The sequence below is a fragment of the Phyllobates terribilis genome, unplaced genomic scaffold (genome assembly GCF_046119375.1).
Source record: "Phyllobates terribilis strain yellow unplaced genomic scaffold, ASM4611937v1 Scaffold_12__6_contigs__length_324123572, whole genome shotgun sequence".
Lineage (NCBI taxonomy): Eukaryota > Metazoa > Chordata > Amphibia > Anura > Dendrobatidae > Phyllobates > Phyllobates terribilis.
The window spans coordinates 205,163,133-205,186,517 of record NW_027362772.1 but is presented as its reverse complement, the minus strand read 5'-3'; the positions used below and the strand labels follow the sequence as shown (position 1 = coordinate 205,186,517).

Below are 23,385 nucleotides of genomic sequence, written 5' to 3'. Positions count from 1 at the left end.
GGTCTTATAGGGCAAGGACATTGACATACACTGCCAATGACACATGCCCTTGCTTGTGTGAAAAAAAGGACTTCGCTCCGTGTGTGCGCTGCTGATAGGCTGACAGATTGCACCTCCCCACTGTAAATGCGGGAAAGAGAAAAAAAAATGGAGATCTTCATTATTCCTGCAGAGATCCATCCCCTGCCCCTCCCCCCGCCCCGCTGTACACTCAAACTGCGTATTAACATTAATTTTCATCATTACTGAGAAAAAATCCAGTTATGATTTTGGTGCACGAACAGTTATCGAACATAACCTCGAAGAGCCGAATTTTTTTCAAATCGTTCGTGTTCGCCGAACGGCTCGAACACCGCCCAAAACAGCTCGAATTTGAGATTGGCGAACAGTTCGAGTCGAACAACGCTCATCTCTACTCAGCAACACCCAACTGATGGGACAGTTGAATTAAAAGAGAAGCAGCCGATAACAATGCCACTGACTAGGTATATGGTGTAAGTGCAACCGTGTATCAAAGGACAAATGCATTATTGCAGCTTATCTCAGGAAGGAAGGGATAGATAAATAGATAGATAGATAAATAGATAGATAGATAATGTTACAATACAATATATTGGTAAAAGCAAAGCACATATACTAAATGAGAACAGATACTACCCTTGATGTTAGCCAAAAGGCCGAGAAGCGATAATCTGAATTGGTTTTGGCCTATGACTGCACCCTGGCTTCAAGAAGGCACCCATTGTAGGGATAGGGACAAAGACTCCCCTTAGGAGGACATGTTGTTCATCAATAGACACTTTAAAACCCACAACTTTACTGCTTGTTGCAGCTGCAGCCCACGCATGCATTTTTAATCTGCATGAGTCTGACTATTTTCAAACATTCTCCCCTCCCCCCCAATGTCCCATGCACCTGCAGACAAGGGGATGGGGAGAGGATAACTAATTAGTGAACAAACAAGCAGCAGTCCAACTTGTTCCTAGTCTGCAGGCTCCCTTCAGAATGTAGCTGACTGCAGCAGCACAACCAGATAAAGGCCAGGAGCCCATTATGACACGTGCAATGATGTTCCATTCTTCCATTCCTGCATTATTCCATTGTTCCATTGCTCCATTCTCTTGCATTATTCAATTGTTCCATTCACTCATTACATCTATTGCAAGCAATCTATCCGCCTGGGTGAAAACCAAAAGGATGCTCTGATTGACGGACATAGGTCGCACTTTAAAACAACATCTCAGACCAAACTTTTTTTATCTTTTTTTCATCCACAGATAGAAAATTAAAGAAGTCAGTGCTCCATCAGAGGGAGCCAGCATTTCACTAAAGAAATCATAACGGCCCCCACATTTTTTTAAATGCGTGGTAATCAGCAACATCCAACTGATGGGACAGTTGAATTAAAAGAGTAGCAGCTGATAACAAGGAAACTGACTAGGTATATGGTGTATTTGCAACGGTGTAGCAAAGGACAAATGCATTATTGCAGCTTATCTCAGGAGGGAAGGGATAGATAGATAGATAACATTACAATACAATATATTGGTAAAAGCAAAGCACATATACTAAATGAGAAGAGATACTGTAATGCACACGCCCGGACTGACTGGCGTGTGCGTGTTTATGTAGTGATTCCACTGGACCGTACCGGAGAGTGCCTGGAGGGGCGTAACTAAGTATCTGCCCGATCCGACCAAGGTCGCACGACGGCATACGACGCCAGTGCACCAGGGAGGAACCAGGCAGAGGGACCAGGGTCTACTCCAGGTCAGACTCCGGACACGGCTGTTGGCCCACACCGGGGAATACAGGAACTGGAAGGTTAGGCTGGCACACTGGTATGCAGACGGGGAGGTACTGGCAGGTACAACAGGTTGGAGCACAGAGAGGATAGGACCCAGTACAGACTGGGACTTCTGGAACAGAACCGCAGATGCGGTATACAAACACGGCAGGGTGAGACCGCCCGGAGCGGCGGGCAAGAGCAGAGCAATACGAGACCGCCAGGAGCGGAGCAAAGGGTCAGAGCAGAGCGAAGCTGCTGGAGCAGCGAGCAAAGGGTCTGAGCAGAGCGAGACTGCCGGAGCAGCGAGCAAAGGGTAAGAGCAGGGTAGGACTGCCGGAGCAGTGAGCAAGAGGGAGCAGAGCGAGACTGCCGGAGCAGCGAGCAAAGGGTCAGAGCAGACTGCCGGAGCAGCGAGCAAAGGGTCAGAGCAGAGCGAGACTGCCGGAGCAGCGAGCAAAGGGTAAGAGCAGAGTAGGACTGATGGAGCAGTGAGCAAGAGGGAGCAGAGCGAGACTGCTGGAGCAGCGAGCAAAGGGTCAGAGCAGACTGCCGGAGCAGCGAGCAAAGGGGAGAGAGCAGACCGAGACTGCCGGAGCAGTGAGAAAAAAGGAGCAGAGTGAGGCTGCTGGAGCAGTGAGGAAAAGGAAGAAAGCAGAACGAGACTGCCGGAGCAGTGAGAAAGAGGGAGCTGAGTGAGACTGCCGGAGCAGTGAGGTAAAGGAAGAGAGCAGAACGAGACTGCCGGAGCAGTGAGAAAGAGGGAGCAGAACGAGACTGCCGGAGCAGTGAGGAAGAGGGAGCAGAACGAGACTGCCGGAGCAGTGAGGAAGAGGGAGCAGAACGAGACTGCCGGAGGAGCGAGGAAGAGGGAGCAGGGCGGAGGAGACAGGACACTGTTCAAACAGAACAGGCAGGAAGGGAAAGGCGGAACCAGAAACAAACTAGATACTTACAAAGAAGTAACGAGAGAGCACAAAACTCACAACTGAAGTACAGCGACAACGAGAGGGAGTTAGGTACAGGTTCAGTCAATGCAGGAAAAGGGAAGGGATGGACATAGAGGCAAAACAGGTAAAAGATAGGAGAGAGTTCAGACTGGAACTGAGTGTACGGAAGAAACCGACACTGCAGCGAGATACAGGAGCGGGTCTGGGAATACGGCCCCCAGAGAGGCGGGATGAACAGGCTAGGAGCGTGTTCAGACTGGCCTGGAAATACTGCCTCCAGGAAGGCGGAACGAACGGGCAAGGAGCGTGTTCAGACTGGCCTGGAAATACAGCCTCCAGGAAGGCGGAACGAACGGGCAAGTAGCGTGTACAGACTGCAGGTTAGAGTACACAGGTAGGACACAGTACAGACACGGGAACAGATACAGCAAGACAGGTAACATAGACAGGACCTGGCATGTCAGAGACAAAAGCCAACTGACAGGGCAAGATGCTCAGGCATGGGTTAATTGGAGCAGCTGGTTTAAATACCAGGTGACAGACAGCAATAGGCTGAGGACGCACAAGGGATGTGCCCACAGCAGGTACAAGAAACAGGAAGAGATTGGGCGCCGCCCTTAAGCAGCAGAAACAGAGGCAAACAGACAGCATGGAGGGAAGCCAGAGAGACATTCTGGATTGGAGATCAAGTGCGCGCTCTTGCACAGTGGGATAAGGACCACTATGCAAGGACGCCGCCAGGTATGTTACAAATACTACACTTGATGTCATCCAAAAGGCCGAGAAGCGATAACCTGAATTGGTTTTGGCCTATGACTCCACCCTGGCTCCAAGAAGGCACCCATTGTAGGGATAGGGACAAAGACTCCCCTTAGGAGGACATGTTGTTCATCAATAGACACCTTAAAACCCACAACTTTACTGCTTGTTGCAGCTGCAGCCCACGCATGCATTTTTAATCAGCATGAGTCTGCCTATTTTCAAACATTGTCCCCCCCCCCCCCCCAATGTCCCATGCACCTGCTGAAAAAGGGATGGGGAGAGGATAACTAATTAGTGAACAAACAAACAGCGGTCCACCTTCTTCCTAGTCTGCAGGCTTCCTGCAGACTGTGGTTGACTGCAGCAGCACAGCCAGATAAAGGCCAGGAGCCCATTATGACACATGCAATGATGTTCCATTCTTCCATTCTTGCATTATTCTATTGTTCCATTGTCCCATTCTCTTGCATTATTCGATTGTTCCATTCACTCATTAAATCTATTGCAAGCAATCTATCTGCCTGGGTGAAAACCAATAGGATGCTCTGATTGACAGACATAGGTAGCACTTTAAAACCACATCTCAGACCAAATTTTTTTATCTTTTTTTCATCCACAGATAGAAAATTAAAGAAGTCAGTGCTCCATCAGAGGGAGCCAGCATTTCACTAAAGAAATCGCAATGGCCCCCACATTTTTTTTAAATGCGTGGTACTCAGCAACACCCAACTGATGGGACAGTTGAATTAAAAGAGTAGCAGCTGATAACAAGGCCACTGACTAGGTATATGGTGTAAGTGCAATGGTGTAGCAAAGGACAAATGCATTATTGCAGCTTATCTCAGGAAGGAAGGGATAGATAAATAGATAGATAGATAACATTACAATACAATATATTGGTAAAAGCAAAGCACATATACTAAATGAGAACAGATACTACCCTTGATGTTAGCCAAAAGGCCGAGAAGCGATAACCTGAATTGGTTTTGGCCTATGAATGCACCCTGGCTTCAAGAAGGCACCCATTGTAGGGATAGGGACAAAGACTCCCCTAAGGAGAACATGTTGTTCATCAATAGACACCTTAAAATGCACAACTTTACTGCTTGTTGCAGCTGCAGCCCACGCATACATTTTTAATCTGCATGAGTCTACCTATTTTCAAACATTGAAAAAACAAGGGGAAAGGGAAAGGGAAAACGTATGTCAGCTCACCATGTAATAGCCAGACTCATCCAGTCCCAAAGAAGTCTTGCAGCGGAGACGCCCAGGTCACGGGCTACCAAGGTTCAAGTAATGAGAAAGCAAGCAAAGATGTCTCCAGCAGGACCAGGGTTGTATATATCTTGTTAAAACTTCACTTTTAATTTCAAATTGTAAAAGCCAAGGATGAGTTACAGAATGAGCAATATAGCGGCTCTTAGGTACAGCACATTCCAACGCGTTTCGGCTAAACCTTATTCATGGAATAATGTGAGAACTAAGCCTACTAGCTGAAGTTAAATAAAAAACACTTCTTGGTGATTGCTTCAGGTGTTGGACCACAGCCCAGAGGAGAATTAACCCACTATTGGCAGCTAAAATTAACTACAGCAAAAAAGCACAAAAAACTACATAAAATTGGACATGAGATAGAATGGAATACAAAATTAGTGGAAATACAAAATGAGTGAGAGATACATGCAGAAACAAAAACAAAAAGATCTTTTATGCCGTGGAGCAGTAAAACACATAATAATGATCATAATAATCACTAAGCATCCTTTATGTCTGGTGAGCATGACTGTTTTAAACACCATTAGAGTATAAATATAGTTAGTCCCATTAAAAAAGAAAAAAAAAAATATATATATATCTTTGAGAAAAAAAAAAAAATTTTCTTTTTTTCTTTCCCTTTTATGGAAAAGGGATGCAAAAGTCATAAATATAAGCATTGAACAATAAAGCAGTTAAACAGTTAGACAGTGCATTCTATTATGACCACAAAGGAAATATATTATCAAAGTACTGTCGAACATGAATACGTGAGACTAAGTGTATTGTAAAATGAGATCCTGTCTCACATTCAGACCTTGCGGAAATCTAGTACACAAGAGAAAAACCCAGAATGATTCTCGGTTCAGGATTTTTCTCCTGTGGTCACCACCTCTCTCCGGCTTAAAAACCTTTTCTATTGCTTTAAATCTGAAGTTATTTAGATCTCCATGGTGAACATTTGCAAAGTGTTTTGAAACTGCCGATTTGTTTAGGCTGTTAGGATTACATGCATCCGACATATGACGACGGATGCGTATTTTTAAAGGTCCTGTGGTACAGCCTACATACTGTAGCTTACAAGCAATACATTCTGCAAGGTATATAACCCCTTCTGAATTGCAGTTTAAGAAGGTGCTGATTTTGTATATTTTTTTGGTGATTTCAGACTGAAAGGAAACACTTTTGTGTGCGTATTTGCAAGAAATGCACCTACTATGGCCACAATTATAAAACCCTTTTAAAGTGAGCCATGTTTCTGATGGAAAATGAGAATTTTTTGTACAAAAAAGACTCGGAGAAACCAGTGAACCTATAGTGGGAGCTTTTTTAGCTATATATTTTATGGAACAATTGTCAATGATTTTCACTAGAGTAGGGTCCTGATTTAGCATGGGTATATATTTTTTTATGATATTGACAATACTGTTGAACTGTGGGCTAAATTGTGTAGTAAACACAACCGTATTTTTTGTATTTTTAAATCTGCTTGGTTCTTTTTTGGATCGATTTTTCAGTAAATCCTTTCTGTCTATATTAGCTACTATTTTTTCTGCTCTGTTTAGAATGCCTTTAGAGTATCCTCTTAAAGCTAGTCTGTTTTTAGTGCTGGAGGCTGCCTCTTGATAACTCTTTTCTGTTGAGGAGTTCCTCTTTAACCTGATCATTTCTCCCACTGGGATATTTTTAATATTGTGGGGAGGATGGCAAGAGCTTGCTTGCAGAATGCTATTACCTGCCGTTTTATTCCTAAATGGTGAGATCAAAACTCGCTTCATATCATCATTACCTTAAAGTGTTACATCTAAAAAGTTAATAGATTTTTTGTCAGTGTGAGATGTAAATTTAAGATTATAATTATTTTTATTGATATATTTGACAAAATCTGTGATAAGATGGGGAGAGCCTGTCCAAACAAGAAGTAAATCATCTATAAATCGCCCATACCAAGCAATATATTTCAAAAACGGGTTTGAATCTGAAAAAACATCGGTCTCCTCCCAGGTGGCCATGACAATATTAGCCAATGATGGGGAGAATTTTCCCCCCATGCTGACTCCCCGTTTTTGCAGATAATAGCGACCATCAAAGGTGAAAAAATTATTATTCAACAAAAATCCTACTGCTGAAATAAGAAAATTTTGTATATTGGTTTCATAAGAGCTATATTTTTCAAGGAACTTATCTAAACAGCGAATGGCAATATCGTGCGGTATAGAGGGGTATAACCCCTCTACATCGCATGTAAGCCATTGAAAATCCCTGTTCCACTCAAATCCATCAAAAGTATTGGCGATAGTTTTAGAATCTCTAATATATCCTGGTATATCAACAACCAAAGGTTGTAAGTAATGATCCACCCATTCTCCAAGTCTCTCACCAAGAGAGACAATTCCTGAGATGATGGGTCTAAGCGGAGGGGGAAAGACATCTTTATGTATTTTAGGAAGTGAGTGGAGAATGGGAATAACAGGATGTTCTATAGCAAGATATTCAAAGATTTTTTTATCCAGTGCTTCCAAACTTAGGCCTTCATTCAATAAAGAAAAAAATTTTTTTTGAATAATACTAGTTGGATTAGTTGGCAAATTTTGGTAAATGGTGCTATCATTGAGCATATTTAAATTAAGTTTTTTATAAAGACCTGCATTTAATGCCACTATTGCCCCTCCTTTATCAGCTCTTTTAATTATTAAATCCTTGTTCTCTTTGATTTCCTCAAAGGCTTTTTGCTCTTCTTTTCTCAGATTCTGCAGAGCAAAGGTATGGTTATTATTCAGATTGACCAAGTCTCTTTCAATTAGTTCTTGAAAGTTGTCTAATACCGCTGGTCTAGATTTAAGCGGATAAAACAAGGGATTATGTGTTTTGAAAGACTTATTTAGTGAAATTTCTGGAGTTCTAGAGTCTGATTGTAGATTTCTTAATAGTGTTAGATTACATAAGTCTTTAAATGGTGGAATCAATTTTTGTGCTTCATGCAAAGGATCCTCAGGAAAAAGTAAATCACGTGTCTCTCTTTCATTATAAAAATGACATTTGATCGTAAGATTTCTAGCCAGTTTGTTGACATCAAGAATAGTTTTGAACAGATCAAATTCCGATGTTGGTGCAAAATTCAGTCCTTTTGATAAGACATTTATCTGATTTTCTGATAGGATGTTGGAAGAAAGGTTCCATATCTCTGAAGTCATTACTAGTGGTGAAGATTTCTAGCCAGTTTGTTGACATCAAGAATAGTTTTGAACAGATCAAATTCCGATGTTGGTGCAAAATTCAGTCCTTTTGATAAGACATTTATCTGATTTTCTGATAGGATGTAGGAAGAAAGGTTCCATGTCTCTGAAATCATTACTAGTGGTGAAGATGTTGTTTTTTCGTTTGTTTTCTTTTTATGTTTCTTGCCCCCTCTCCTTGATCGTTTTTTGAAGTCAAGAAATGTTTATCACTGCTTGATCTTAAACTGTATGATGAGCTGGCTTCTGAATTTAGTGAGGTATCTGACCCGTTTTCCCTTGATGTTGACAGTGAGGAGTTAACAGAGGTGTTGTAGCTGGCAAAGCTGACCGATCTGTTCCTGTACCTGTCTTTTCCTCTGGTTAACCGTCTATTAGCTTTCCAGGAGTAAACTTCATTAGTTTCATAATCCTGTAGGTCTCTGTTGAACTTAGATTTTTTATTTTCAATAAGTTCATTTTCCAGTTTTTCAATTTTTTGAAGGATTTCTTTGTTTAATGCTGTAATTTCTTCATTGTGCCCATAAGAATTTATTGAGCCACGTACATAATTAATTTCCTCCTTTATTTTTATAAGTTCCATATCTTCATATTTAATAATCAAAGACATCAGATTTAACGAACATTTTCAAATATTCTCCCCTCCCCTCCATAAAGGCCAGGAGCCCATTATGACACGTGCAATGATGGTCTATTCTTCCATTCTTGCATTATTCTATTGTTCCATTGTCCCATTCTCTTGCATTATTCCATTGTTCCATTCACTCATTACATCTATTGCAAGCAATCTATCTGCCTGGGTAAAAACCAATAGGATGCTCTGATTGACAGACATAGGTAGTACTTTAAAAAAACATCTCAGACCAAACTTTTTTTTATCTTTTTTTCATCCACAGATAGAAAATTAAACAAGTCAGTTCTCCACCAGAGGGAGCCAGCATTTCACTAAAGAAATCGTAATGGCCCCCACAATTTTTTTAAATGCGTGGTACTCAGCAACACCCAACTGATGGGACAGTTGAATTAAAAGAGTAGCAGCTGATAACAAGGCCACTAACTAGGTATATGGTATATGTGCAATGGTGTAGCAAAGGACAAATGCATTATTGCAGCTTAACTCAGGAAGGAAGGGATAGATGGATAGATAGATAGATAGATAGATAGATAGATAGATAGATAGATAGATAGGTAGATAACATTACAATACAATATATTGGTAAAAGCAAAGCACATATACTGAATTAGAACAGATACTACAATTGATGTTAGCCAAAAGGCAGAGAAGCGATAACCTGAATTTGTTTTGGCCTATGACTGTACCCTGGCTTAAAAAAGGTACCCATTGTAGGGATAGGGACAAAGACTCCCCTTAGGAGAACATGTTGTTCATCAATAGACACCTTAAAACCAACAACTTTACTGCTTGTTGCTGCTGCAGCCCATGCATGCATTTTTAATCTGCATGAGTCTGACTATTTTCAAACATTCTCCCCTCCCCGTCCAATGTCCCATGCACCTGCAGACAAGGGGATGAGGAGAAGATAACTAATTAGTGAACAAACAAGCAGCGGTCCACCTTCCTCCTAGTCTGCAGGCTCCCTGCAGACAGTAGCTGACTGCAGCAGCACAGCCAGATAAAAGCCAGGAGCCCATTAAGTTACCTGCAATGATGTTCCATTCTTCCATTCTTGCATTATTCCGTTGTTCCATTGTCCCATTCTCTTGTATTATTCCATTGTTCCATTCACTCATTACATGTATTGCAAGCAATCTATCTGCCTGGGTAAAAAACAATAGGATGCTCTGATTGACAGACATAGGTAGAACTTTAAAACAACATCTCAGACCATACTATTTTTATCTTTTTTTCATCCACAGATAGAAAATTAAACAAGTCGGTGCTCCACCAGAGGGAGCCAGCATTTCACTAAAGAAATCGTAACGGCCCCCACATTTTTTTTAAATGCGTGGTACTCAGCAACACCCAACTGATGGGACAGTTGAATTAAAAGAGTAGCAGCTGGTAATAAGGCCACTAACTAGGTATATGGTGTAAGTGCAATGGTGTAGCAAAGGACAAATGCATTATTGAAGCTTATCTCAGGAAGGAAGGGATAGATAAATAGATAGATAACATTACAATACAATATATTGGTAAAAGCAAAGCACATATACTAAATGAGAACAGATACTACCCTTGATGTTAGCCAAAAGGCCGAGAAGCGATAACCTGAATTGGTTTTTGCCTATGAATGCACCCTGGCTTCAAGAAGGCACCCATTGTAGGGATAGGGACAAAGATTCCCCTAAGGAGAACATGTTGATCATCAATAGACACCTTAAAACCCACAACTTTACTGCTTGTTGCAACTGCAGCCCATGCATACATTTTTCATCTGCATGAGTCTACCTATTTTCAAACATTCTCCCCTCCCCCCCAATGTCCCATGCACCTGCAGACAAGGGGATGGGGAGAGGATAACTAATTAGTGAACAAACAAGCAGCGGTCCACCTTGTTCCTAGTCTGCAGGCTCCCGGCAGAATGTAGCTGACTGCAGCAGCACAACCAGATAAAGGCCAGGAGCCCATTATGACACGTGCAATGATGTTCAATTCTTCCATTCTTGCATTATTCCATTGTTCCATTCTCTTGCATTATTCCATTGTTCCATTCACTCATTACATCTATTGCAAGCAATCTATCTGCCTGGGTGAAAACCAATAGGATGCTCTGATTGACAGACATAGGTAGCACTTTAAAACAACATCTCAGAAAAACCTTTTTTTATATTTTTTTCATCCACAGATAGAAAATTAAAGAAGTCAGTGCTCCATCAGAGGGAGGCAGCATTTCACTAAAGAAATCGTAACGGCCCCCACATTTTTTTTAATGCGTGGTAATCAGCAACACCCAACTGATGGGACAGTTGAATTAAAAGAGTAGCAGCTGATAACAAGGAAACTGACTAGGTATATGGTGTATTTTCAACGGTGTAGCAAAGGACAAATGCATTATTGCAGCTTATCTCAGAAGGGAAGGGATAGATAGATAGATAGATAGATAACATTACAATACAATATATTGGTAAAAGCAGAGCACATATACTAAATGAGAACAGATACTACACTTGATGTTAGCCAAAAGGCCGAGAAGTGATAACCTGAATTGGTTTTGGCCTATGACTGTACCCTGGCTTCAAGAAGGCACCCATTGTAGGGATAGGGATAAAGACTCCCCTTAGAAGGACATGTTGTTCATCAATAGACAAATTAAAACCCACAACTTTACTGCTTGTTGCAGCTGCAGCCCATGCGTGCATTTTTAATTTGCATGAGTCTGCCTATTTTCAAATATTCTCCCCTCCCCCCAATGTCCCATGCATCTGCAGACAAGGGGATGGGGAGAAGATAACTAATTAGTGAACAAACAAGCAGCGGTCCACCTTGTTCCTAGTCTGTAGGCTCCCTGCAAACTGTAGCTGACTGCAGCAGCACAGCCAGATAAAGGCCAGGAGCCCATTATGACACGTGCAATGATGTTCCATTCTTCCATCCTTGCATTATTCAATTGTTTCATTGTCCCATTCTCTTGCATTATTCCATTGTTCTATTCACTCATTACATCTATTGCAAGCAATCTATCTGCCTGGGTAAAAACCAATAGGATGCTCTGATTGACAGACATAGATAGCACTTTAAAACAACATCTCAGACCAAACTTTTTTTTATCTTTTTTTCATCCACAGATAGAAAATTAAAGAAGTCAGTTCTCCACCAGAGGGAGCCAGCATTTCACTAAAGAAATCGTTAAGGCCCCCATATTTTTTTTAAATGCGTGGTACTCAGCAACACCCAACTGATGGGACAGTTGAATTAAAAGAGTAGCAGCTGATAACAAGGCCACTAACTAGGTATATGGTGTATGTGCAACGGTGTAGCAAAGGACAAATGCATTATTGCAGCTTATCTCAGGAAGGGATAGATATATAGATAGATAGATAGATAGATAGATATAAAGATAGATAGATAGGTAGATAACATTACAATATGATATATTGGTAAAAGCAAAGCACATATACTAAATTAGAACAGATACTACAATTGATGTTAGCCAAAAGGCAGAGAAGCGATAATCTGAATTTGTTTTGGCCTATGACTGCACCCTGGCTTCAAAAAGGTACCCATTGTAGGGATAGGGACAAAGACTCCCCTTAGGAGGACATGTTGTTCATCAATAGACACCTTAAAACCAACAACTTTACTGCTTGTTGCTGCTGCAGCCCACGCATGCATTTTTAATCTGCATGAGTCTGACTATTTTCAAACATTCTCCCCTCCCCCCAATGTCCCATGCACCTGCAGACAAGGGGATGGGGAGAGGATAACTAATTAGTGAACAAACAAGCAGCGGTCTACCTTCTTCCTAGTCTTCAGGCTCCCTGCAGACAGTAGCTGACTGCAGCAGCACAGCCAGATAAAAGCCAGGAGCCCATTATATTACGTGCAATGATGTTCCATTCTTCCATTCTTGCATTATTCCATTGTTCCATTGTCCCATTCTCTTGCATTATTCCATTGTTCCATTCACTCATTACATCTATTGCAAGCAACAAGCAATCTATCTGCCTGGGTGAAAACCAATAGGATGCTCTGATTGACAGACATAGGTAGAACTTTAAAACAACATCTCAGAAAAACTTTTTTTATTTTTTTTCATCCACAGATAGAAAATTAAAGAAGTCAGTGCTCCATCAGAGGGAGCCAGCATTTCACTAAAGAAATCGTAACGGCCCCCACATTTTTTTAAATGCGTGGTAATCAGCAACACCCAACTGATGGGACAGTTGAATTAAAACAATAGCAGCTGATAACAAGGAAACTGACTAGGTATATGATGTATTTGCAACGGTGTAGCAAAGGACAAATGCATTATTGCAGCTTATCTCAGAAGGGAAGGAATAGATAGATAGATAGATAACATTACAATACAATATATTGGTAAAAGCAAAGCACATATACTAAATGAGAACAGATACTACACTTGATGTTAGCCAAAAGGCCGAGAAGTGATAACCTGAATTGGTTTTGGCCTGTGACTGCACCCTGGCTTCAAGAAGGCACCCATTGTAGGGATAGGGACAAAGACTCCCCTTAGGAGGACATGTTGTTCATCAATAGACACCTTAAAACCCACAACTTTACTGCTTGTTGCAGCTGCAGCCCACGCATTCATTTTTAATCTGCATGAGTCTGCCTATTTTCAAACATTCTCCCCTCCCCCCAATGTCCCATGCACCTGCAGACAAGGGGATGGGGAGAAGATAACTAATTAGTGAACAAACAAGCAGCGGTCCACCTTGTTCCTAGTCTGTAGGCTCCCTGCAAACTTTACCTGACTGCAGCAGCACAGCCAGATAAAGGCCAGGAGCCCATTATGACACGTGCAATGATGTTCCATTCTTCCATTTTTGCATTATTCTATTGTTCCATTGTCCCATTCTCTTGCATTATTCCATTGTTCCATTCACTCATTACAATCTTTTGCAAGCAATCTATCTTCCTGGGTAAAAACCAATAGGATGCTCTGATTGACAGACATAGGTAGCACTTTAAAACAACATCTCAGACCAAACTTTTTTTTATGTTTTTTTCATCCACAGATAGAAAATTAAAGAAGTCAGTACTCCACCAGAGGGAGCCAGCATTTCACTAAAGAAATCGTAACGGCCCCCACATTTTTTTTAAATGCGTGGTACTCAGCAACACCCAACTGATGGGACAGTTGAATTAAAAGATTAGCAGCTGATAACAAGGCCACTGACTAGGTATATGGTGTATGTGCAATGGTGTAGCAAAGGACAAATGCATTATTGCAGCTTATCTCAGTAAGGAAGGGATAGATAGATAGATAACATTACAATACAATATATTGGGAAAAGCAAAGCACATATACTAAATGCGAACAGATACTACACTTGATGTTAGCCAAAAGGCCGAGAAACGATAACCTGAATTGGTTTTGGCCCATGACTGCACCCTGGCTTCAAGAAGGCACCCATTGTAGGGATAGGGACAAAGACTCCCCTTAGGAGGACATGTTGTTCATCAATAGACACCTTAAAACCCACAACTTTACTGCTTGTTGCAGCTGCAGCCCATGCATGCATTTTAATCTGCATGAGTCTGCCTATTTTCAAACATTCTCCCCCCCCCCCCAATGTCTCATGCACCTGCAGACAAGGGGATGGGGAGAGGATAACTTATTAGTGAACAAACAAGCAGCGGTCCACCTTCTTCCTAGTCTGCAGGCTCCCTGCAGACTGTAGCTGACTGCAGCAGCACAGTCAGATGAAGGCCAGGAGCCCATTATGACACATGCAATGATGTTCCATTCTTTCATTCTTGCATTATTCCATTGTTCCATTGTCCCATTCTTTTGCATTATTCCATTGTTCTGTTAAGGAAGGGCAATAACCCTTCACGGTTGACCAAGTGAGTTTCAAATTATTATATTGATTGCTATCCACAGAAAACCAAACGGAAACAATGTCCTGTATTGGGAGGATTCAAAGAATCTCTGATCCCGTTTATTTTGCTTAGCATTTTATATTGTTTTGAGTATTTTAATAGACAATCAACTCTGCAGCCATTTTACAGTACTATAGGCTAACTAATGTTAGTACAATTATTACGGAAACACATATATGGTCATATTATCATCGTTAGTTCAAAGCACTATGGAAATTTTACAAGGTCAAACCTGGCCTAAACAAGTTAGATAACAGAGTGTCTGACAAAATGTTCTCTTGAGAAAAAGTTAGTGTGAGAGAAGTTCCATGGGAAGAGAAAGAAAGAATGTATGTTATGCAAGGAGTGATAATAACATGATTTTAAAGCAAGCAGACAAAATGGAGTTGCTCTAGCATGAGTTTCAATATGTCCCTTACATTCCCCCCTAAAAATTATGTTATTATCAACAATAGAGGTGCTTTCCCAGGGTCATGTTTTGAGCCTGAGGGACATTGGTCTTCACCCAATTAGTGCCCTTGTTACCAATTGGGACTGTCGTGGCATGTCCGTCCCCCCTTGTTAGTTGATATTGTGTCACCCTGGCCTGGATGCCACAAATGTATAATAAAGCTGTGTCTGAGAGCAAGGGGGAGGTTCTCTGGTCAGGGACCATTAGCATGCAGCACCTCCTGTCCCAGGCCAGTAGGGGGAGCAGGCTGCCTCTATAAAAGCTGGAACTGGGGGCAGGGTTAGAGAGTTCTGGACGACCTGTCTCTGGAGTGAGAGGTGTCCCAGAGAAGGGAGAGTCAGTTCAGCTGTAGCTGAGGAGGTCTTGTGGCAGCAGAGGAGCCACGAGCCAGGGACGGAAGGCGAGGGGAGCCTGTCCTGGCTGAGAGAGAAACTGAAAGACCGGACTTGGTGTCCGAGGCTGTTAGGATTCCAAGTCCTACAGCAGATAACCAGCCCGCAGGGGACTGTATGTCCCTTGGCCTAAAAAGCCCGGAGGTTTCTCCACAGCAGAAGGGACCAGCAAAGCTGCACCAGGCCAAGAATAGAAAGGAACCCAAGTTGAAAGCCATACGGGCGAGAAGACACGGTGAGCTCAGGAACGTGGGCTGTTACTCTACAAGGAGGGAAATAGCCAGAAAGAGCGCAGAGAGTACGGTAGGCCTTCACCCTCACCCTGACCAGGGCCAGCTACCCACTTGTTCTCAGACATCCAGTCCTAATAAAGACCCTGAATTGTTTAAGAGGCCTCCGTTTCCTTGCTATTGCGATCGGAATCATCCCCTCCACCATCCATTTATATACTGCCCTGGGGCCACACTCCTCCCGTGGGGAGTTATACTATTTAGTGCTGCACACCTACATCTGCCCCAGCGGTCTGCACTGCAACGGCGGTTAACCCTGACGGCAATCCACGGGTGGCATAGTCGAACATTTAAAACCCTACAACTAGACTGCCACAACGTTTGGTCTGACCACCCTGAGCCACGGACCGGGTTGCCACTACTACTCCCATTATTGCCCTGTTGCCCGGTTCCGAGTGCCCCACGGCCCAGGGGGCGAGTCAGCTTTGGCGTAGTTGGCAGGATTGTGACCAGCCCGCCACAAACGGGTATTGTGTGCCTGAAAAGACTGTTTGCGTATCTTGAAAAGGAAGTTTCCCGCCATCCAGAACCGTTTCCCGCCATCTTCAGTCATTTCCCGCCATCTTCAGCCGTTTTTCCGCCATCTTCAGCCGTTTTCCCGCCATCAGAACGCCATCTTCAGGACGCCGTGCGGGAAGAAGAGGGGTGTGGACGCGAGACCTGAAGCCCCGCCCTACGCACTGACACTGCGCAAGGTCCTGGAAGGAGAGAGAGCGACGCTGACGCCACCAGGACGCGACGCAAGGTCCTCGCCCGGAGCAGCACCAGCGGAGCCGCGGCCTACGGAAAAGGATCAACGGAAGGTAGGCCACAGTTAACTAGGGGGGGAGGAAGATGATGGACGCGGAGGGACCTTCTACCACAAGCGTGTTTGCAGCAGCGGTGATGCCGTTCTCCATGCCCTACATCCCCGGAGCAGCCTGGATGCCCCAATACTCAGGGGAATCCCATACATTGACTGACTTTAAGGAAAGACTGCACAGTTTATTTAAAGTTTAACCCCTGACAGAGGAACAGAAAGTGAGCATTCTGACGGGGCCGCTCACCGGTGCAGCCCAGCGGGAAGTGAAATCATGGTCAGATGAGGAGAAAAGGACTGTAAAGGACATTCTGACCCGGCTGCGGAGTACCTTTGATACCCGTACCTCAGCAGAAATAAAAATGCGGTTCTATGGCTGTAAGCAGCGAGCCCAGGATAGTATCAGAGACTATGCCTTGAACCTGCAAGAAGCCCTGAGAGCTATCATACATGCTGACCCTGGCAGCGTGCAGGACACCAATAAGCTGTTAATTGACCAGTTCATAGGTCTGCTGTCCAGCGCCCACAGAACCCAGCTGTGCCTCATGGCCCTACAGAACCCCGATTTGACCAAGTGGCGCTTCAGCTTCCCGACGCCCTGCCATTACTTAGCACCAGGGGGCGGCGCCCTACCCTGCAGACCTTGTGGGGGCTGATGCGCAGGTCTCAAGCCCATCCCCGCCTGCAGACCTGCACCATCAGGTCCAGGAACTAACCAGAAGTGTTGCTGCATTGTCCAGGACCGTACAGTCATTACAGGTGGACCCGCCAGGACCCATCAAGCTGGCTTCCAGTCCGGAGGATGTCCCGTGGCGTCGAAAGAAGAGGATCCGTTCAGAGGGAGACACGCCGACCGCTACACTGAGGATGGACAGCCGATTTGCCGCCGTTGCAGTCAGCCAGGACACCTAGCAAGGTATTGGACTTTAAATGGGCCCAACCTGGGGCAGAGGGCCAACCCCCAGGCATAAGGTCACCAGGCCCGTCTAACTGGCGTGATAAGTACGTGGTGGGACGCCCGGTCTTACCCGTAGTGCTGGACGGTATCCCCATGAGTGCACTGCTGGACACCGGGTCTCAAGTGACTACTATCCGCTAGGTACTTTTCAAGCGGTACTGAAATGACGCGGATATAACCCGTTATCCAGACGATGACTTAAGCATCATCGCCAGCAATGGCCAACCTGTGCCGCAAGTGGGGTTCAGAGAGATGACCATCAATATTGGTAAGGTTGAACTGCCGGCACAGGGAGTGATCATTGTGGACATTGATTGCCGTTAGAGTCACCCTAAAATAACTGTGGGTACTAACGTGATTGAAAACTGTCTTTCAGAAGTAATTATGATTTTGCAGCAGGTGGTGATGAATGCGAGCTCCAGCCAACAGAGGGTCCCCCAGAAAGAGATAAGAGCCCTGATGAGACGGCAACAGGTAGAACTGTCTGGTGGTGAGATCGGTAGTGTGAGGATGATCGACCCGTTCCCCATTGCCATGCCTCCCAAAAGTGAAATGATGATCTGGTGTTGGACTGCAATCGGGTTAAGAGGGAGAGACTACCAAGCCATGGTAGAACCCGTGTACTCAGACAGCAGGCCCACCATTTTGACAGCCAGGGGGGTGGTTGATGTTCACCATGGTAGGGTGCCCGTCCGGATCTTAAACATCGGGGAAAGGGAAGTATACTTTCCCCGGTACGCTACACTAGCTATATTGTTTGCCGTCCAACACAATGCTATTAGGGTCGTGGAACCCTTGCCTCCATCTTCCCCGGTGGAGAGTAATGGCTCACAGAAACACAAGGAGGACTGGTGCCAGGAACTCCATGTGGGTGCTGACTCCACTCCCCTGCACCAAAAACAAGGAGTCTACCGGGTGGTACAGGAGTACGAGAGAATCTTTAGTAAGCACCCGCTAGACTTCGGCAGAGTAAGAGGGATAGAACACCACATCCCCACGGGGAGCCACCCACCAATAAAAGAGAGACACAGGCCTGTACCCCCTGCACATTATCAGAACGCAAAGGGCATGCTGAGAGAAATGAAAGAAGCTGAGGTCAATAGAGATAGCTGTAGCCCCTGGGCAGCCCCCTTGGTTCTGGTAAAAAAGAAAGACGGTACCATGAGAATGTGCGTGGACTATAGAAAGGTCAATCGTATCACCCATAAAGACGCGTATCCGCTACCTAGGATAGAGGAGTCTTTAGCAGCCCTAAAATCAGCTAACTTCTTCTCTACTTTGGATCTTACTAACGGGTACTGGCAGGTTCCTGTGGCAGAGGCTGACAAGGAGAAGACCGCCTTCACCACCCCGATGGGACTGAGCGAGTTCAACTGTATGCCCTTCGGGCTCTGCAACGCACCAGGGACCTTCCAGAGGCTGATGGAATGCTGTCTAGGGCACCGAAACTTCGAGATGGTCCTCCTTTACCTGGACGATGTGATCGTCTATTCGAAGACTTACGAGGACCATCTAAAGCACCTGGCCGAGATGTTCGAAGCCCTGGCAGGCTATGGCCTGACGGTGAAACCCTCAAAGTGTCACCTGTTGAAACCGAAGGTCCAGTACCTCGGACAAGTGGTGAGTGCAGAGGGAGTAGCCCCCGACCCCGACAAAGTGACAGCCATCAAGAGCTGGCCAAGCCCCTCTAACATCAAAGAAGTGAGGCAATTCCTCGGGTTGGTAGGCCACTACCGAAGGTTCATCCCCGGGTTCACTAAGATGGCAGCCCCTATGCAGGACCTCCTGATAGGACAGTCTAAGTCCAGAAGCCAAAAGCCACCCTTCAAGTGGGACAAGCCGGAAGAGGAGTCCTTCCGCCAGTTGAAGATGGCCCTCACAGGGGATGAGATCCTGGCCTACCCCGATTATGGCCAGCCTTTTATCCTCCACACAGATGCCAGTAATGTGGGGCTGGGAGCCGTACTGTCACAGAACCAACAGGGCAGAGAAAGGGTGATCGCGTATGCCAGCCGAAAGCTGAGGCACACCGAGAGAAACCCGGAGAATTACAGCTCCTTTAAGCTGGAGTTCTTGGCAGTGGTGTGGGCCGTAACGGAGCGTTTCAAGCATTACCTGGCCTCTGCAAAGTTCACTGTGTACACGGACAACAATCCGTTAACCCATCTGGACAATGCGAGACTTGGTGCCCTAGAGCAGCGGTATATGGCCCGGCTGGCAAATTATGACTTCACCATCAAGTACCGGGCAGGCCGAGCCAATGCCAATGCAGATGCCCTATCGAGAATGCCCCACTTGCTCGATGAGGGAGAAGATCCGGACGAGCTGGAGGAAGTAGAGCTCCCTGCATTCCACTGGTATGGGGCCACTCAATACTCCCACCGCGTGAAGGAGGAAGACTTAACAACCATCATGATCAATCCCCTAACTCACCACAGCTGGGCCGAGACCCAAGATAGTCAGTGAATATGAATAGCGGTACCAGAGCGCCAATAACAGGGCAAAAATATTAAAAGGACTGATTTATTAATACACACACAACGCGTTTCGGTGGACACAGCCACCTTCATCAGGTGTGACAAGCAGCAAACAATTGATCCTTATATATATTTGACTAGGTATACAATTACTTAAAAGGGGCGGGGCCAGATACAGAGTAATACCTCTATATTAACCCCTTGAGTTCATATATGCTCAATAGAGTAAAAAGGATTGTTATAAAATAATGCCTAATGAAGCATATAGGGTTCTTATAAAAAGGATTCGCTGTAAAAAAAAAACAAAAACTTGTGAATCCTATAATCTTAATACTTCAATATATAGGAGAACAACGAGTAAATTGGCATAAAAAATATATAAATCTTTATTCCATCAAATTTAAAAGCGTACATAGTAGAGAGAAAAATGACATAATACGGATAATGTAGAGACACTCATTAGATTATCAGTGTGGCAAGATATGTTACAGAGTATACATATATAGTCACGCGTGTAGTCATAGTGGGACATGAGCAACATTGATCATATAGCAAAAAGCTGATATATCAAAATAATCGAACAAGTATAATAGTATAACCAGTAATGGTCCATAGGTATTCCATATTTATCAGATTTATCCTTGCCATATATATATCGGGTCTCCACCTAAATGACGCTCCCGCCCATAAGTAACCAAATACGTGCTACATAGAATATATAAAAGTGGTCTCTTACCACAGAGAGTGTAAACAAGGGGAAGGTAAAGTGCGTGAAGAACGCACAATACCAGCCCCTAGTCTAAAAACACTACTTAAATTACCAGTGTGGCAAGATATATTGCAAAATATACATATATAAACACATACATGGTCACGAAGGGACGAGGGCAACATATACAAAATAGAGTAAAGTTAGTATGTCAAGATAGTCTGATGAGTATAATGATATGTCAGAAAAAAATCCATAAATATTACCATGATCAGTAAATTTACATTTGCCACATGCATCAAGCGTCCAACTCAGTAATGTTCCCGCCCACAAATAGTCAAATACATGTCACATGGAGCAATAAAAAGTAGTCTCTTACCGCAAAAATTGTCAAAGAGAAAGTAAGGTGCATAAGGGAACGCACAGTGGTAACCCCGACGCGCGTTTCGCGGTCCGCAACGACCGCTTCCTCAAGGGGAATTGATGTGTACAGGAAGAACAGACCGGTATATACCCCAAGATGTCGGTCACGTGTGGCCCCACGTGACCGATCATCTGATAGCAATGGGCGGGTGCCTATTGACGGCGCGCGCGCTGTCGTAATCCGCCCACAGAGGCACGGCCAAGCCGTCAGGAACAGGTGCGCAAACCGCGGGCGTGCGGCACAGAATATGTGCACGGGCGCCCGCGCGCGCACCCGCACCGCAAAGACAGCTGATCGCAAGTCCACGGGCAGAGAGGACAGCAAGCGCGCACAGCACCACTAGATAGTAGGTCCAGATGGAGAGTCAAAATACATAGATAACATAACATAAGGTAAATATCGGTAACATCAGTAGAGATGAGCGGTGTTCGACTAGAACTGTTCGCCAATCTCAAATTCGAGCTGTTTTGGGCGGTGTTCGAGTTGTTGGACGAACCCGAACGATTTGCAAAAAATTCGGCTGTTCGAGGTTATGTTCGATAACTGTTCGTGCACCAAAAGCGTGTCCTGCATGTCTGGTGCTATTTAGAGCACCAATCATGCAGGGATTGTCTGCCACTCACTGTAATGCCACAGCCATGGTGGTTGTGGCATTACAGTGATTGCCCAAATCGATGGGAACTGTGCTCACAGTGAAACACGAAAAGCCGGCAATTCAGCAGCGGCATACACCGGTACCCGACAATTTAGAACCGAAAGAATAGAGCTTCACACATAGATTAGATAGATAGAAACATGTCAGCCACATATATACGAAGTACAGTGAAAGTGCTGCTTACTGTACTTGTCATTTAGCGTAAAGGATTTATCAAAAAAAATAATAGTGTTTTCATGCACCGTCTCTTTAAAAAAGCCGGCCGGCAATTCAGCAGCGGTACCCGACAATTTAGAATAGAAGGAATAGAGAATCACACATAGATTAGATAGATAGAAACATGTCAGTCACATATATATGAAGTACAGTGACAGTGTTGCTTACTGTACTTGTCATTTAGTGTAAAGGATTTATTAAAAAAAATAATAGTGTTTTCATGCACCGTCTCTTTAAGAAAGCCGGCCGGCAATTCAGCATCTGTACCCGACAATTTATAACAGACAGAATAGAGCTTCACACATAGATTAGATATATAGAAACATGTCAGTCACATATATATGAAGTACAGTGATAGTGTTGGTTACTGTACTTGTCATTTAGTATTAAAATAAAGGATTTATTATTAAAAAAATTGGCGTGGGGTTCCCCTTAATTTTAGGCTCTAGCGGAGGTTAAGCAGACAGCTGGGGCAGATGTTTGAAGCCTGGGAAGGGGGTAATACCCACGGAGCTTCCCAGGCTACTAATATCAGCCCCCAGCTGAATACATAGCCTTTACTAGCTATTAAAATGGGGGACCCCCCCAAAAAAATGACGTGGGGTCCCCCCTAATTTAATAGCTAGCAAAGGCTAGGCAGACAGGTGGGGGCTGATATTAATAGCCCAGGAAGGGAGCCATGAATATTGGCCCCCTCCCAGGCTAGAAACACCAGCCGTCAGCCGCCCCAGAAATGGCGCATTCATAGGATGCGCCAATTCTGGCACTTAGCCTCGCTCTTCCACGCTGCCCTGTAGCGGTGGCAGGGGGTAATAGGGCTGGGGTTGATGTCAGCTTATAATGCCAGCTGACATCAAGCCCAGGTTAGTAATGGAGAGGCGTCTATAAGACACCCCCATTACTAACCCCATAGTCAAAGTTAAAAAAAACACAAACACCCAGAATAAAGTCCTTTAATTGAAATAAAGACACAATTCTTTATTGTTCTAAATTAAACCATACTTACCATCACGCCCATTCCAGCTGAAGCCAACGATCTCCTGCAATAAAAGTAAAATAATAAAGCAACCTCATCCTTACCTTTCCATGGTTCCCAGGACAGCTTCAGCTCTGCTACATCGAGATGACAGGCTGGACCGCATCAGAACGCTGCCATCCAGCCTGTCATCCCGCAGACACTGAGAAGAGCAGGCTTGCTTGCGCTCCACATTGTCTCTCTGCGACGGCATAAAGATGAGCCGAGGTCATGTCCAATGAACTCGGCTCACCTCATGCACGTCACTTACAGCGTGGGAGAATTCTCACGCTGAAGCGCTGAGTGCAGGAGAATTTTCCCACGCTGTCAGTGAGGTGCATGAGGTGTGCTGAGTTCATTGGACATGAGCTCACCTCATGCACGTCACTGACAGCGTGGGAGAATTCTCCTGCACTCAGCACTTCAGTGTGAGAATTTTCCCACGCTGTCAGTGACGTGCATGAGGTGAGCCGAGTTCATTG

At 44.4% G+C, this 23,385-nt stretch overlaps 8 pseudogenes; all 8 read right to left on the bottom strand.

The window, feature by feature from the left end:
- Positions 1-579: 579 nt before the first annotated feature.
- LOC141173252 (U2 spliceosomal RNA) lies at positions 580-689 on the bottom strand (annotated as a pseudogene).
- Positions 690-4,364: 3,675 nt separating this feature from the next.
- On the bottom strand, positions 4,365-4,470 carry LOC141173253 (U2 spliceosomal RNA; annotated as a pseudogene).
- Positions 4,471-9,171: 4,701 nt separating this feature from the next.
- Positions 9,172-9,277, bottom strand: LOC141173256 (U2 spliceosomal RNA; annotated as a pseudogene).
- Positions 9,278-10,109: 832 nt separating this feature from the next.
- On the bottom strand, positions 10,110-10,215 carry LOC141173251 (U2 spliceosomal RNA; annotated as a pseudogene).
- An 830-nt stretch (positions 10,216-11,045) lies between these two features.
- Positions 11,046-11,147, bottom strand: LOC141173245 (U2 spliceosomal RNA; annotated as a pseudogene).
- An 867-nt stretch (positions 11,148-12,014) lies between these two features.
- Positions 12,015-12,120, bottom strand: LOC141173257 (U2 spliceosomal RNA; annotated as a pseudogene).
- An 838-nt stretch (positions 12,121-12,958) lies between these two features.
- On the bottom strand, positions 12,959-13,060 carry LOC141173244 (U2 spliceosomal RNA; annotated as a pseudogene).
- An 820-nt stretch (positions 13,061-13,880) lies between these two features.
- On the bottom strand, positions 13,881-13,994 carry LOC141173258 (U2 spliceosomal RNA; annotated as a pseudogene).
- Between the last annotated feature and the right edge of the window lie 9,391 nt (positions 13,995-23,385).